Source organism: Lycium barbarum, chromosome 9, assembly GCF_019175385.1.
Source record: "Lycium barbarum isolate Lr01 chromosome 9, ASM1917538v2, whole genome shotgun sequence".
Taxonomy (NCBI): Eukaryota; Viridiplantae; Streptophyta; class Magnoliopsida; order Solanales; family Solanaceae; genus Lycium; species Lycium barbarum.
Window position 1 is genome coordinate 35,748,253 of NC_083345.1, and position 16,327 is coordinate 35,764,579.

Consider the following 16,327-nt stretch of genomic DNA (forward strand, 5'->3'; position numbering starts at 1 on the left):
AATGGGCAATATGTGGGCCACTATTTCAGTGCTTAATCCTGGCATGTCAGCGTATGTCTAGGCGAAGACGTCCACATGTTCCTTTAATAGAGCTATGAGGTCTTCTTTCTGTGGTGCTTCCAAATTAGCACTAATTCGTGTTTCTTTGACATCTTCTTCGTCAGCGTGGTTGATCACCTCGGTTTCATCCATGTTTGGATTTTCCTTATCTTCCAATTCTTCTACCAAGCCCTCTGGCATCATCATCTCTTCATCGTATTCCCCGTACTCTAGCTGATCACTCTCCTCATTCGTTTCACGACACGTCATGACATTTTCGGTTGTTTTATTATTTTTATTATTGAAAAAGCGAGGCAAAGGAAAATTAGGTTTATTATTCTTCGTTATGTGTGGTTAATTGGAGAAAATTTCATTATTATTATTTAGTAAGAATAGTGTTTTTATGTAGACTGAGGCTTTTCATTAACTTAAGAGTAATTGATTACAAACTGTGTTGTTGGTCCGGAACAATGTCCGACCGTTTCCATTTTTAGATATTAAAAAGTAATTTAGAAAGGGCAATCATTCGGGCCTCGACCGATGTCGCCATTTTTAGCAAAAGATTTTTAAAGAATATCCATCTCTCTACCAAGGAGCCAAGAGGGGAATGGATGTCCAATTGTTCAAGCGCTCTCCCGGTATCAAGCTGCATATGGTAGGCATCTCCTGGCTTTCTTCAATGATGGCGTAGCATCCCTCTTATTAGAACAGCAACTCGAGGCCTTCATCAGCTTTTTCTCTATTCTGCATCGGCATCCTCTTGGGAAATGACTGGCACAGCCTCGGAATTGGTCGAGGTAGATTCCCCGTTCTGGGTTCTCTTCTCATGGATTTTGTGAGGTCGTCATTGCTGGGAGCATACCCCGGACCGAAGTGGTACAGAAGTTTTGTTATCCCTTCTAGGTCTTTTCCTGTCTCAAAACCATTTCTCAGCATCGTGGGAGTAATCATTTTGTAGATCGCTGGCATTGGTTTATCAACTTTCCCTTCGGAGAGGGTGGCTCCAATGTATTCTACTACATGAATGTTTTATCTGTTAAGATTTCCCTCGATCACTCGTATGAAGCTGTAAGGATATTTTTGTGTATCCTTTTTAGCTATGATCATAATTTCCTAGCCTTGTCATTCAAACTTCATGGCTTGGTGCAGAGTTGAGGGTACCACACCAGCAGAATATATGCATGGTCTTCCCAAGAGCATATTATAATTTGCGATGATCGCCATGACTTGGAATTCTACTGTGAAGGGGGCAGGCCCAACTTGGGTATGCAGGTCCACCTCTCCTGAGAAATCACTTTGGGACCCATCAAATACCCTAACATTCATCGCGCTCTGGCGGATTTTTCCCATGTCATAGCCAAGCTATGTTAACGTGGTCAAAGGATAAATACTGAGTCCTGCTCCATTATCTAGGAGCACCCTCCCTATCGCTTTATCACGGCATTCCAAAGTGATGTAGAGAGCTCTGTTGTGGGAAGTTCGTTCAACTGGCAACTCTTCTAGGAGAAGCAAATTTTGTGTTCTCCAATGATATGTGCTACTAACCTAGCTAGATCTTCACTGCTCGTACCTGCTGGCACGTGTGAATCATCTAACACTTTCATAAGAGCTTTCTTGTGGGATGGTGAGCTGGCCAGTAGTGCTAACACTGATATTTGTGCTGGTGTTTTCTTCTGATGCTCAACAATTGAATAATCCTTTGGCTGCATACGCCACCAGAAATCTTCAGCTTCTTCTTCAGTTACTACCCTATTCTGGGTGTTTTCCTTTCTCGCAACATTTTGGACCAGTTCTCAGGGGTGTAGCATCTTCCTGAGCAAATCATGCCTTGGGCCATGGCTGTTTGTATAGTAACTGTTCTTTAGGAGTGGGCACTATCTATTGTGCTACTTGAGCCACCACCAGTGTTGGGACTAAGGTTCTGAACCTTGGTATAGCCTTTGGAATTTTCAATGCCGGGACCATGACCTTGAAATTGGGATGATCTTGGAGTGTGAGGGAAGCCGATTTTTGTTCAATGGACTTGACTATTCTAGGGACCAATGGCCTGCAAGCTTCCCAGTCTTCATCCTTTTCAATCATGTGGACTCCGTTATTTCCATGGTTGGGCAACGGTTTGTGTTTACGTTGGGAGCTGCCCTTTCCAGGATGATCTCTCCCTTGTCAATCAGATCTTGGATCTTATGTTTGACATTTATGTGATCTTTTATGTTGTGCCCATTCCCCCCTGAATGATAGGCGCAAGTCTGATCGGCCCTGAAAAACCTATTCCCGGGCTGAGTCGATTTTGGAAGGACTTTTTGGATTAAGCCTGCGGCATATAACCTTTCAAAGAGTCTAGCCCTTGGCTCAAGCAGTGTTGTAAATTCTCTCATTGGCTTACTCTTGAAAGAAGGACGTGAAGCATTGTATGCTGGTGGTGGTGGTGGTTGATTTGGTAGTTCGATGGTGGATGGATTTATGGTGGGTTGTTTTATGGTGGGCGGCAAGCATGGGCTGCCGCTTGGTAATTTTATTGTGGTGGTGCTTAGTAAATAGGAGCAGGTACTCGGGAGCTTGGTGGAGCCACATAAGCCAGTACAGTAGTGGTAAAGTTGTGTATTGAATATAGGTGTAGGGCTGTAAGGTGATGTCGGGTAATTGATAGGGAGTGGAGCTAGGTAAGAAGATTGTGGTTCTTCTCCCCTTCTAGGGTTTGGGCTTGGTATGTGGGATATGCTGGCCACGTCCTCTTTCTTTTTACGAAAGACCCCTGCGGTGGCTTGTCCAAATGCCTTGTTGAAGACTCTGATGAGTTTACCAGATTTTAAACCATCTTCTGCGGCCTCTCCCATCTTGACTAATTCAACAAAGGGCCTCCTGGCCAGGGACAACATTCTGTCATAGAAGGCTGGCTCTTGTGATCTAATGAATACGGAGACGAGTTCTCTCTCACACATTGTTAGTTGTACATGGGCTGCTTCGGCCCTTCACCGGCTAACGAACTCTCTATAGTTCTCAGTTGACTTTTGTTTGACTTTTTCAAGATAGTATCGGTCAGGCACTGTTTCGACGTTGAATCGAAATCTCACCATGAAGCTTTCTGCCATGTCCTTGCAAGTAAGCCATTGGCGCATGTCTTGGGTTGCGAACTATTCAACGGCCTCGCCAGTTATAGTCTTATGATCAGAGGTTCGCTCCTTGTAATGCGGACCTACTGGTCACAGTAGGACCGAAGATGTGTTGGGATTCCCTATCCCACTGAACATTTCAAACTTTTGGTATCTTGAATCCTTCCGGTAAGTCCAAGTCTAGATACAGGCACGGATCATCGTATCTTAACCCTGTGGACTTTCTTGTGGTTCTATTGGACCTTTCCAATAGTTCTTCCATTTTCTTTTCCATATCCCTCTTACGTTTGTTGTGTTCGACCTTCCAAGCCTTCTCCATTTCCTCATAGTGGTCCAGATCTTTGTGTCTTGGAGAATATTTGTTTGGGACGTTGGGAGTGTAGAAAGGCAATGTTTGGTGAGTGGGATGGTTGACTGGGATTGACGTGGTTTGCCCAATTGGCAGAGCTGAAACATGTGGTTGATTTGCCAGATTGATGAACACCGGCTCGGGAGCTTCATATGAGGGAACCGAATGAATAGTTCTAGGAATTTGGGTGTATTTTGTTGGTGGTGGAATGCGGTAAGAAGCACCAACGTGATTGGGGTTATTGGATTTAATGGAGGTGGGATGGTTCCTGGTAGGTAGATAGGGAAGTGATCAGGCATTGGAGAACTTAGCTAAGGAAAGGTAGGAGGAGGCTTTCTTCCTTCAGTTAAGGCGCCTTTGTCAGCATTGGCTACCTCACTCCTAGCCACCTTTTCTTGGAGGGCTGTAACCGCAGTTAGTAATGTCGCGATCAAATCTTCTTGAGACGACACTTCTATAGATCTTGGGTACCTCCCTCACGGAGAACGAGCTTATTTTCTACCATTATCTGGTGTACCAGTCATTTTCTCTTTTCCTTAATTTTTGTTCGAGAGGGATACTAATGCGGCCTTTGGTTTCGTGAAGTATGCCAGCTTTCGGTACTAAACTAATCGGCCTCGTTCTATAAGATAAGAATAACTCAATGGTAGACAAAGTTAGTTACTAGGACATAAATATAAAAGCAAGATGCCACATATTAGTATTTAAGAGCGCACGTAGCACATAGAGTTATGTATTAAACCCAGAATACTGATTGACCCTTTGTTCTAAAGGTTCAGAGTTTATAGGGCCCTTTTTGGGTTTGGGTGGATCTCGATCCAATAGGCTTTGAGGTTGACTTATTTTGGCCAACCTTTTTTCTTTTACCAAAGCTAAAATAACCGAGGGGAGGGGGATTATATTTTATATTATGTAGAGGCCGAGTCTTACGTAGACACCCTACGTATCCCACCAGTGGAAATCAGGCCCTATCGTAGTTCGTTTTACAACAGAAGGATATACATTTTTCTTAAATATCCTTTTAGGCTAATCCTAACTAGAGACGGGTATCCCTCTATTGGGACAGCAGGTCGGCGCAGTTCCTTACATATTTATATGGGGAGGGGGCAAATTTTTATGTGCAAAAGTGGGGGACACCTACTATCTACCCAAAAATGTAGCTCCGCGAGTCACTATCCTTACAAACTCGCTCTTCTCATCTTTCCTTTCTTCTCAGTATTGTGGTGGGAGGATGACCAAAATGTCCCCCATCTTAATCATATGCTCGAGCTGGAGCTTGAATGTATAGCATTCTTCAGTGTCATGTCCCATACCTCCAGGATGGTACAAGCAAAATTTGTTCCTGTTGGGACAGGTTCCACGAGTCTAGTTTTCCTCAAATTAGCCAAAGTTAAGAACATACGGGTATACGTCTCCTCAAAGACTGTGAAATCAAACCGCCAGATCTGAGTTTCGGCAGTGACTCCTTCTCCTGGGACGATAGGGTCATGGACTTGTAGGGTATGTGGTCCCCATAATGTTCCAATGATCCTATCATCAATTAAGCTAACAATCCTTCGCCTTAATCCCAAACATTCATTCAAGGTATGGTACTCCTGATTGAGGTGAAACGGGCATCTTTTGTAGGTGTAGACTAACTTGGGGACTGGCAGTCTGAATCGAGTGGTGCAAGGTATCCCCATAACTTGCATTTTTCTCGAACACGTCCTTACAACTGATTGGTCGAGGAGCCATTCTGAACTGGAAAGATCGGGCTTTGAAGGCTACGCTTCACCAAGCGAGTAGATAAGGGTCTGCTCTTCCAAAATTTCCTAATGCCATGCTGGATGCAGATGATACCAGCTCAGGTGGGGGTGCATAGAAATCAGATCCCTCGTCGGTAGGGGCATATTAGTCAGACTCATTATTCATATCATTTGCTTCTTCTTAAAACTTGAGGAACATCCCAAAAGGCTCTTGGGCTTTCTCAACCTCTATGTCCCTAGGTTCAGACTCTTCCTGTTCCATATCTTGGGGCTTAACTTCCTCTGATTGCTCTTCTTCAGCTTTTTATTGTTCGGAGGCTTTCTCTTGAGGCTCTGACTCTTCTTGTGGATCTAACTCCATCATCCACGGGTCAAATTCAGCTCCCTGATTCTCATTTCCCTCTTCTGGGGCTCCTTCTCGATGTGTCTCTGGCCTCATCTCTAGTGGTATATAGTTTATCACCAACTCCTTCACTTCCTCGGGGACGTTCTCCTCATAGTATTATTCTTGTGTTATCCCTTCCGGTGGGTTGGTTACCAACCAGATTCAGTAGCCTGATACGCTCAAATTACACCTATTAATGGTATAACGCGGACGTTGTCAAATATAGTAACCCAACAAGGTTGGGGTCGAATCCCACAGGGAATATGGTGTGAAAAGGTTACTAAAATCGTAGGATGCTAAGCTTAGGTCTAATGACTTAATCCGATGATTTTGGTAATAGTTGGTTTTTTCTATAACTAATTCCTATCTACTTGCTTTGGTAAAAATTTATGGTAAAAGAAACTAAGGTTGTGTCCCCGTTAGATAGAGTGTATGATCATAGGTATTGATCTCGATATACTTCTAATGGATCATTATATGAATGCACTTAATCTTTATATGAATCTTTACTATTTCCCAATAAATAAAGATTATCTCTTTATATGATTTTCCCAAATATAAGAAAGTAACTATGAAGAATGATTAATCATGCCAAGTAAATTCTTCTTATTCCTAAGTGAATTTATTAAACAAAGTTTAAAACTTTGAGTCCTTGTTAGTTATTCTTACCAACCCTAATTATTTTCCCAAATAAACCAAGGTTTATGGCTTTAATCAATGTTTGCAACCACTAATTATGAATGAAGAATGAAGAATAACTAAACCCTAATAATCCATTATGTATATATCAATCACAACCCAATCACACAACACCCATCATTGGGTTCACAACCCTAGTAAGGGAAATTAGCTACTCATAGAGGAAGAAGAACAATAAGAAATAATGGGAATCATAATGCTTACAATTGATTGCTTGGACTTGAGAAATTACTTACAATTGTTTGTAATCTCCAAAAGATTTCAAAACTATGAGTAACTAATGTTAAGGAAAATAAAAACTAAGTTCTGTAGTAATGTCTTTAGAAGAAACCTAAAATCAGGTATTTATAAGAGTCAAAACCGTGCAAAATTGGATTGAAAAAATTGCCCTCAACGGAACAATGTACGGACCGTACATTTTATACGGTCCGTAGAATCAATGACAGTCTTCCGTAAAATCTCCAGTTGTCAGATGGACGATCCACTTTTACGGACCGTAAATATTATACGGTCCGTATAGCTTGCCCGTAAATCCTCTTCTCTTTAAGACTCTTCTGGAATCAACATACGGTGAGTTTTACGGACCGTAAATATTATACGGTCCGTACTTCTGCCTGGACTTCCACTTCATGTCTGAACCCTTTCTGTTAAGCATCTACAATGGATTTTACGGACCGTGAATATTCTATGGTCCGTATGTTCCTCCGTATAGATCAGGCTTCAGTTAGTTTTCTTTCTTTGCACAAATTTTTACTGCATTTTCATGACTTGCTCCCGAAATACGTTAAACATCTGCGACATGTCACAAACACATCAAAAAGACCAAGACTTGCTTAAAAACAAGTAAAACTTATAGCCAAAAAGTATCGAATGTGCCATAATTTCACGGCACATCAACACCCCCAACTTAAAGTCTTTGCTTGTCCTCAAGCAAGTCGCACAACACAATGACTCAATCTACCACTTAGATATCGCAAAGTACTGATGTCTACATTGGTTTTGACTCTGAACTCCTAGCATGCACGTTTTCCCAAAGACCACCCCATTTTTCTATTTTAACCCATATGCACCACCCGAGAATATTATGACTAACAATGAAGCTTCAATGCATGACATTATATTATCGAACATATTATGATGCACACAAACGCTACTTTAGGCGGTCACTTTATTTTGCTCAATTCTCATCCTTATGCCCTCACATAGACCAAAGAATGTCCCAACACACATATACAACAAGAATGAGACGAAGACAAAAGAGAAAAGAAAAACACTCACACTCACAAAGAAATTCATATCTACACATGCAAATACCACAGACTTGCCCTTATTTTCTATGTTTTCATCCTAGGTTTGTTCGGTTGTGATCACATTAGGACTTGTTTCGGCTTGTAATGTAGGCTTAGGGACGAGTAGGATACTCTTTGGATATTAGTGACTTCCCCCTCCTTGAACACTACAACATCTTTTCACCTTAATTCACCCCTTTTATTTTCTTTCAAGTTTTCGACCTCGATGTGGCTTTATTCCTAAACAACTTGCAAATCTTTTTGTGTTAAATTTTTCTGATTCTTTTTTTATATATATATATGCAACTACCATATCGAATCTCCACTAGCAAACTCCACCACCCCCAACTTATGTTTTTAACATCTACTTCACATTTAATTCACCCCCAACTTAGGCACTTTGCCTCATCTATCTAGTAGCATCAAGGAGGGAACGGGTGCGAAGATGGATAAATTTCACAACGAGTGAGGTTTCATATTTGGCTAGCCAAGAAAAAGGTCAAAAGGCTCAAAAAGGGAAACTAGGGATATTTTCAGCTTTTGGTAAGGCTTATTTAGGCAAAGTGACTATTTACACAAAGAAAGCCTAAGATCATTTCACAACTAAACTAACTTTCGGATTTCAAACAAGACCAACGAGGCAAGTTCTAGATTATACATGCTTAAACAAAATTAAACTAACAACTCACACACACATTTGCATAAGGACAATTATTTTTACACTTGTGACCTCCTAAGTAGTCTTTTATCACACACAATACCACAATAATCATAATATCATATAAAGAATCAATCATGTCAACCAATAACTGTTCTAAGTATGCATTTTTCAAATTTTCGAGGGGTCCAAAATTTCCAACAAACCATAACACATGCCATCAGCTACAAAGTAACACCAAATAAGTCAAAATTACTCTACTCAATCTAAGCAACATCCTAAACATGCCAGTTTCAACAAAATAAAACCCCCCCTCAGGAAAATAACTCTGGCAAGAAAAGCCGAGAGGGTTCCTAAACACATATTTACACTACACTACTATCAAATAGTCCCACCCCCAACTAAAGAAGCATGCACTGCCCTCAGTGCATCAGCGTATGCATAAACAAGACAAGGGATAGGACTACCTGAGGCACACTATGTGCGATGCTCCTGCTGAGCCTCCACTGCATCAGTCTCAGTGGGTGCTGGGTCAACTATGTTGCTGGGAGGCTCGGTCTGAGTCTGCGGAAGTGGGTCCGTTGGGGGAACAGAAGTCCCGGCCCCCTCTGGTACCTTAATGCTAGGTACCGTCTGCTCTACAAAGGGATCCAAACTGCTCGGTGCCCATGTGTAGTGGAAATCAACCATAGATTTCCGCGTGGAAAGCCGCAGCTGGCACTCTTCTAACTCTATTATGTCGACCTCTTCATCATCTTCCTCTGATCTCAGCCTCTTGCCTCTAGCTTGGGTCGAGGGCTCCTCCCTAGAAAGTCGCACCACTGGCACCAAAGATGCCAAGTCAATCAGCATAGCTGATTGGGGGGGCTCTCAAACATTCCCCCCTCCTTTACCTGAAGTGCAAGGACGTCGTCCTTGAGTTAAGTAATATCCTTCTTCACTTCTCTCAAGTCTGCTGATGACGGTACCCTCTCCAACTCAAGTACTCGCCTATCAATACCATCAATTCTGGAGTGAATTTGACGGTGAAACTGGCTAAGGGACTCCTGTAGCGACTCCATCTCTTTCCGAACTGCCCATGCTATAACTTTCTCCAACTCCCCTAATAGGCTAGTGATCTGTTGATCGGCTCTGTCCGCCTTTACATATGAGTCATGGAAGTTCTGTCTGTTAAATGGAATCATTATACCTCCAGGAAATGCTATAGATGTGGAAGTAAGTCTTGTAGCAGGTGGTGCAGGCGTGGGAACCGACTCAGTAGCAACCCAGGGGTTGTGGAATAGGTGGGGCTCGACGATGCCTCCAGAACCGCTATAGGAGCTGGTACTGTCGTGGCGGCAGTCTCAAAACCCTCAGTGATCTCCTCTAATGTCGTATCCTTATCCTCATGCTGATCGTACTCATATGGCACAAATTATGGGGCTGTCACACCACCTCGGGCTGCTGCCAACCTATCCTTAACCTCTTTATCTTTACTCTTTATCAAACTGTAGATGTGTTTTGCCTCCAGCTTATAGTCCCAGTAAGGAAACTTTTGGATGTCAGGCTTCAGACAAAGGGTCGTAATCAAGCATGGGAAAACCAATGAAAGACCAGGCTGAGTTGCCCGCATTCGAACCTCATTGGCTATCAATTTCGCTATATCAACTGCATACCGGGACATGATGGAAGCCACTACAATCGCCTAGGTTATAGTGAGATGATTATCTGTCTGGGTTGGATGTAGCCTGTGCATTAGGACACTTCACCAGAGTTGTGCCTGTACTGAAAGATCTTTCTTTTTATCAGGACGCCAGAATTTGTGCGCCAAACTGGATTCCCTCTAGCAATAACCGAGGCCACCCACAGTACTTCTCTCATTTGGTCAGTCCTGTTCCCCGCCAATCTATAGTCTAACTCATCAGTGTTTGCCAGCGGTTCATAGTTGTTCCCGAAGTAAAAACGGTTGATGACCTTGCTGGAGAAATCAATCCTTACACCTCTAATAGACTCCTTTTGGAGTCGTACCACTGTCTTTGATTATTGGGCTGGCCTGTACCTGTTGTTTATCTCCGCCGCATAATTGCCGTAGAACTCTTTCACAATAGATGGTACATATGTGCTGAGTGGCTGGCTAAGGAATCCCCATCCATGGTGATCAATGATAGCCTGTATGGTTGGGAAGTGTTCCAACCCTTCGAAACTGATCCGCCTCTCCTCATAGATGTTCCGGCGGAAACCCTATCCTCCTTCCTTTGGCTCTAGCCCTTTATCATATCTTTCTTTTGAGCTTTGGACCGAGAACCTAACAGCATGTTCAGACCGCTCCTTCATTCTGTTCTCATTTAGGCGTGCCACCTCTTCAGCTTCAGAGTCTTCCGGTGCATTAGTCGCCTCTTCTCGACTAGGCAGGTCAGGAGAGCTTGATGAGTGCTCCCCATCACTGCTGGTCCCCTTATCAGACGGGGAATGTGCCGGAGGTTGGGCTGCTCTTCGTAGCCTTGTGGTTCGTGCCACAGGAGCCTGGTCTTCATCGCGGAGCCTAGTTTGGACTTGGGTTCGGCCTCGCCCTCGGCCCTGTTCTGTGCCCTGATCACGACCTCTTGTTTAAGCCATACCTGTGGACTACATATTAGTATATGTAATAATGAACATGTAGACAAGGATGCAAAACTTTTTTTTTTTATATACGGGCCGTGAAAAACATACGGTCCGTAAATTTTTACGATGGAGTTATACGGTCCGTAAAACTCTTCGTAAATTTTGCGACAGGAATTTTGGGAACTGAGTCAACTGTTTTACGACACAAGTTATGGTCCGTAAGTTATGTCGTAAAACAGGAACAGAGAGACTCACTGAACATGATATATATACGACACAAATTTACGGTCCGTATAATTTCTACGGTTCGTAAATTTATCCGTATATGTACTTTTCTTTATAATCAGTTACCCAGACTTCTCCCTGACCCTATGTATTCAAAACTTGTTCTTAGACATAGAACCCTGTTATTTTGCTCGTATCATATTGGGGTTACTCAGACTTCATCCCAACCTATTCTTTTTTCTCATTCAAGCATTTCATCGGACAATTGGTGGGCATAACGAATGGTTATATCAATTAAAGACATACACACTCGAAATGCGCACGGACCCAATGGGATTTTCGAATTCTCGTGTCCCATGAGTCCAATGTTCAGCAACACAACCAAATCCCCGCCCCATCTGATTTCAAGTTCTATTCCCTTAATCAATAAAAATCCCAGAAATCACCCATAAGGGTATCTAGGAAGCACACATGCGATCATAACTAGGGTATGAGAGCATTAACAAACCTGATAGGGACAGAGATGAATAACTTCACTGAAAAATATTAGTAGGAAAGGAATACAAATAAAACTCCTTTTTTTCTTTGCTTCAACTGTTGTGGGTGAGAAGGGTTTTTTTTGTAACTTTTTTTTTTTATGGTTTTTCATGGATATGGTGGGGGAGGAGTGTTTTTAGGGATGTGGTTTGGTAGTGGAGGGATTTGAGGGAGTGAATTTAGGGTGTTTGAATTTGAAAGGGAGAGAAGCGGTTGATTTTGGTTTGAAGTTGAAGCAAAAATAACGCTCAATTTATTTTGTATACCTTATGCGTTTTTTTTTCCGTGAAATGTTTGTTTAAACTTACCTGGCCCTTTACGCTTGAAATCTACGACCGTATAAATTTCACGGCTGTAGATCTGTCCGTAGATATGCGATGGTAAATTGATCTGACGATCCTCGGTTCACGCTTAAACAAACGGCACGTATAAATTATACGGTCCGTATGTTATGGCGTAAATCAAGGGCAGTAAGAGCTTTTACCTGACTCATGTTCTACGCTTCCATCTACGGACCGTATAAAATACACAGACCGTAGATTCTGGCGTAGATCATTAACAGAGAACCATGTTTTTTTCTTCTTCAATCTACGCTTCCATATACGGACCGTAGATTCTGGCGTAGATATGCCTGTGTCTATTCTTTGTATCCTGCACCAAAACAAACATTACCCTATATGCTGCAAACAAAAACAGAATGAAAAATAAACATTACACTTGGGTTGCCTCCCAAGAAGCGCTTGATTTAACGTCGCGGGCACGACGGTGGTAAGCATTCACTCCTTATCTGCATACACAAGATCATTGTTCGTTCCGAGGTGCTTCAACCTGTAGCAGTCAACAATCCTATCCTCCGAAACCATTCCGTGATAGTGCTTCAGTCTCTGCCCATTCACCTTAAATGTCCGAGTTCCATCTCCGCACTTTAACTCAACCGCTCCATGGGGCGAAACACCTACCACCTCAAACGGACCAGACCACCTTGATTTAAGCTTACCAGGCAGCAACTTCAACCGAGAGTTAAACAGCAATACAGGGTCACCCTTGTAGAACACTCGCTTCAGGATCTTCTTGTCATGGTATTGCTTCATCCTTTGTTTATAAAGTGTTGCACTCTCATATGCCTGGTTCCAAAACTCATCCATCTCATTTAGTTGAAACAACCTGAGCTTGGTTGCTTCCTCCCAATCCATATTCAGTTTCTTCAGCGCCCACATAGCCTTGTGCTCAAGTTCAATTGGCAAGTGACAAGCTTTTCCGAATACAAGCTTGAAGGATGAAGTCCCAATCAGAGTCTTGAAAGCAGTCCTGTATGCCCATAGAACATCATCGAGCTTGCGGGCCCAATCAGTTCTATTTGCATTTACTGTTTTCGCTAGAATACTCTTGAACTCCCTATTAGATATTTCAACCTGCCCACTTGACTGAGGGTGATAAGGTGTTGCCACCCTATGTTTTACACCATATTTCTCCATCAGTCCCGCGAAAACTCTATTACAAAAGTGGGATCCACCATCGCTGATTATAGCCCTCGGAGTACCAAAATGAGTAAATATGTTCTTCTCGAGGAACCCCATAACACACTTGGCCTCGTTATTAGGTAAAGCCACCGCTTCTACCCATTTTGACACATAGTTCACAGCAACCAAAATGTATCGCATGCCACCCGAACTCACAAAGGGTCCTATAAAGTCAATCCCCCAGACATCGAACACTTCTACCTCTATAACAAAATTCATAGGCATCTCTTGCCTTCTGCCGATGTTCCCTTGCCTTTGACATTGATCACAGGACCGCACCAATAGATTAGAATCATGAAAAATGGTCGGCCAGTAATAGCCGCACTCAAGTACCTTCACCGCAGTCCGGTTTCCGCTATGATGACCCCCAACAGGAGAGTCATGGTACGCCTTTAGAATTGCCATCACTTTACTTTCAGGAACACAACCCCGAATGATGTTGTCAGCGCATGTTCGGAACAAATAAGGCTCGTCCTAATAGTACTGCCGAGCATCCCGCAAGAATTTCTTCTTTTGGTAGGCCTTGATATCTTCTGGAACTATGCCTAATACTAAATAATTGGCAATGTCAGCATACCACGGTGCCACCTCCATTGACACAGCCAACACACTCTCATCCGGAAAAGCATCATCTATATCAAGCGTCTCCCAGCCTCTTCAAGCCGAGAGAGATGGTCAGAAACCTAGTTTTCAGTGCCCTTGCGGTCCTTCACCTCAAAATCAAACTCTTGCAGCAATAGCACCCATCTGATCAGTCGCGACTTTGCTTCCTTCTTTGCCATGAGGTATCTCAAGGCTGTATGATCAGTGTAAACCACTACTTTAGACCCCAACAAGTAGGCCCGAAATTTATCAAAAACAAACACAATGGCAAGCAGCTCTTGCTCCGTCACTGTGTAATTCATCTGGGCAGCATTCAGTGTTCTGCTTACATAATAGATTGGGTGCATAATTTTATTGTGCCTCTGCCCGAGCACAACACCTATTGCGAAACCACTAGCATCACATATCAGCTCAAATGGCAGGGACCAGTCAGGAGCAACAATAATAGGAGCAGTAGTGAGACGCTCTTTTAACTCCTCAAACGCCTTCCGGCGCTTATCATCAAACGCAAACTTCGCCTCTTTTTCAAGAAGCTTGCACATTGGGTTGGCAATCTTGGAGAAATATTTGATGAAGCGCCTGTAGAAGCCAGCATGTCCCAAGAAACTTCGGACACCTTTGACCGAGATAGGTGATGGAAGTTTTGCAATCACATCAATTTTTGCTTGATCGACCTCGATTCCCTTTTAAGAGATTTTGTGACCGAGGACGATTCCTTCCTTCACCATAAAATGGCACTTCTCCCAATTTAGCACGAGATTTGTCTCCTCACATCGTTTTAGCACTTTACCCAGATGGCCAAGACAATCTTCACACGAATCACCCACAACATAAAAGTCATCTATGAACACTTCCAAGAAATCGTCTACCATGTCAGAGAAGATTGACATCATGCACCTCTGAAAAGTGGCTGGTGCATTACACAAACCAAAAGGCATCTGGCTAAATGCAAACGTCCCATAAGGACAAGTAAAAATTGTCTTCTCCTGATCTTCCAAAGCAATGTTGATCTGATTGTAGCCTAAATAACCATCAAGAAAGAAATAGTAGGAACACCCCGCTAGCCTATCAAACATCTGATCAATGAAGGGCATAGGGAAATGGCCCTTGCAAGTGGATGTGTTGAGCTTGCGATAGTCCATGCAAACTCTCTATCTGATGACCGTTCTGGTTGGGATCAACTCATTCTTTGCATTCGGCACAACCGTGATGCCGCCCTTCTTAGGAACACCCATTTACTATCAGCAATTGGGTACACTACTCCTGCATCTAACCATTTGATGATCTCTTTCTTGACAACCTCTTGCATATTCTCGTTCAGTCGCCTCTGATGCTCTACACTTGGTTTGCTATCCTCCTCCAACTGGATTTTGTGCTCACAGATCCCAGATGGAATACCTCGGATGTCTGCTATGGTCCAACCAATACCACGCCTATACTCCCGTAACACCTCAAAAAGCTGTAGAATCTGCGCCTCAGTCAGTAGGGCTGAAACAATCACCGGTAATGTACTGTTCGGACCAAGGAACTCATATTTCAAATGTGATGGGAGCTGCTTAAGCTCCAACTTAGGTGGCTCAATGATCGAACGCTTTGCTGGAGGAGTTGTTCTATTTTCCAGATCAAGATTTAGCTTCTTTAGGTGGTATGAATATGAGCCCAACCCAACAAGTGAATTCACTGTCTCCACATAGCCTTCCATATTGAACTCCACTGCTTCATCAACAACATCAAATGAATCAATTACCGAAATACTCTCGTAAGCACTTGGTAACTTCATCACTTTGCTAGCCTGAAAAGTCACTTCTTCATCGTTGACTCGGAACTTGATTCCATTTTTCTCCGAATCCATCAGAGCTCTCCTTGTAGCAAGGAAAGGTCTCCCCAAAATAATAGGAATGTCCCGATCAACAGCACAGTCAAGAATCACAAAATCAGCGGGTAACATAAAATCATCAACCTGCACAAGCACATCATAAACCACCCCAACAGACCTTTTGATAGACCTATCAGCCATTTGTAACCTCATAGTAGTCGGCCTTGGCATCCCCAAACCTGATTGTTTGTATATAGCAAGAGGTATCAAATTAATACTCGCCCCATTATCACACAAAGCACGAGCAAAATGATGGTGCCCAACAGAACAAGGAATGATGAACGCCCTAGGATCTCTCTTTTTCTGAACAGTTGTAGTTGAAATGATGGAACTCACAGTGTGAGTCAAACTCACAGTTTCATGTTGAACCGTCTTCTTCTTGGTCAGCAGATCCTTCAAATATTTAGCAAAACCGGGCATCTCCTTGACAGCTTCCAAGAAGGGAAAATTTAGAGATAGCTGCTTCAACTGATCATAAAACTTCTCAAACTTAACATCTTCCTTCTTCTTTACCAACCTCTGAGGAAAGGGAGGTTTAGATTTGAAAAGCTGCGTCAAAGGGCGGAGAGCCCCTTTTACAGCCTGCTTGCTTATGTTATCAGCTTCCTTCACCATCTCTGGAATATCAGCAACCTTCTTGTAAGTAGGATTCTCATCAGCAATGATGGGTGCTTCAGACTGCACCTCATCCTCTTCATCTATCGGCTCAAGA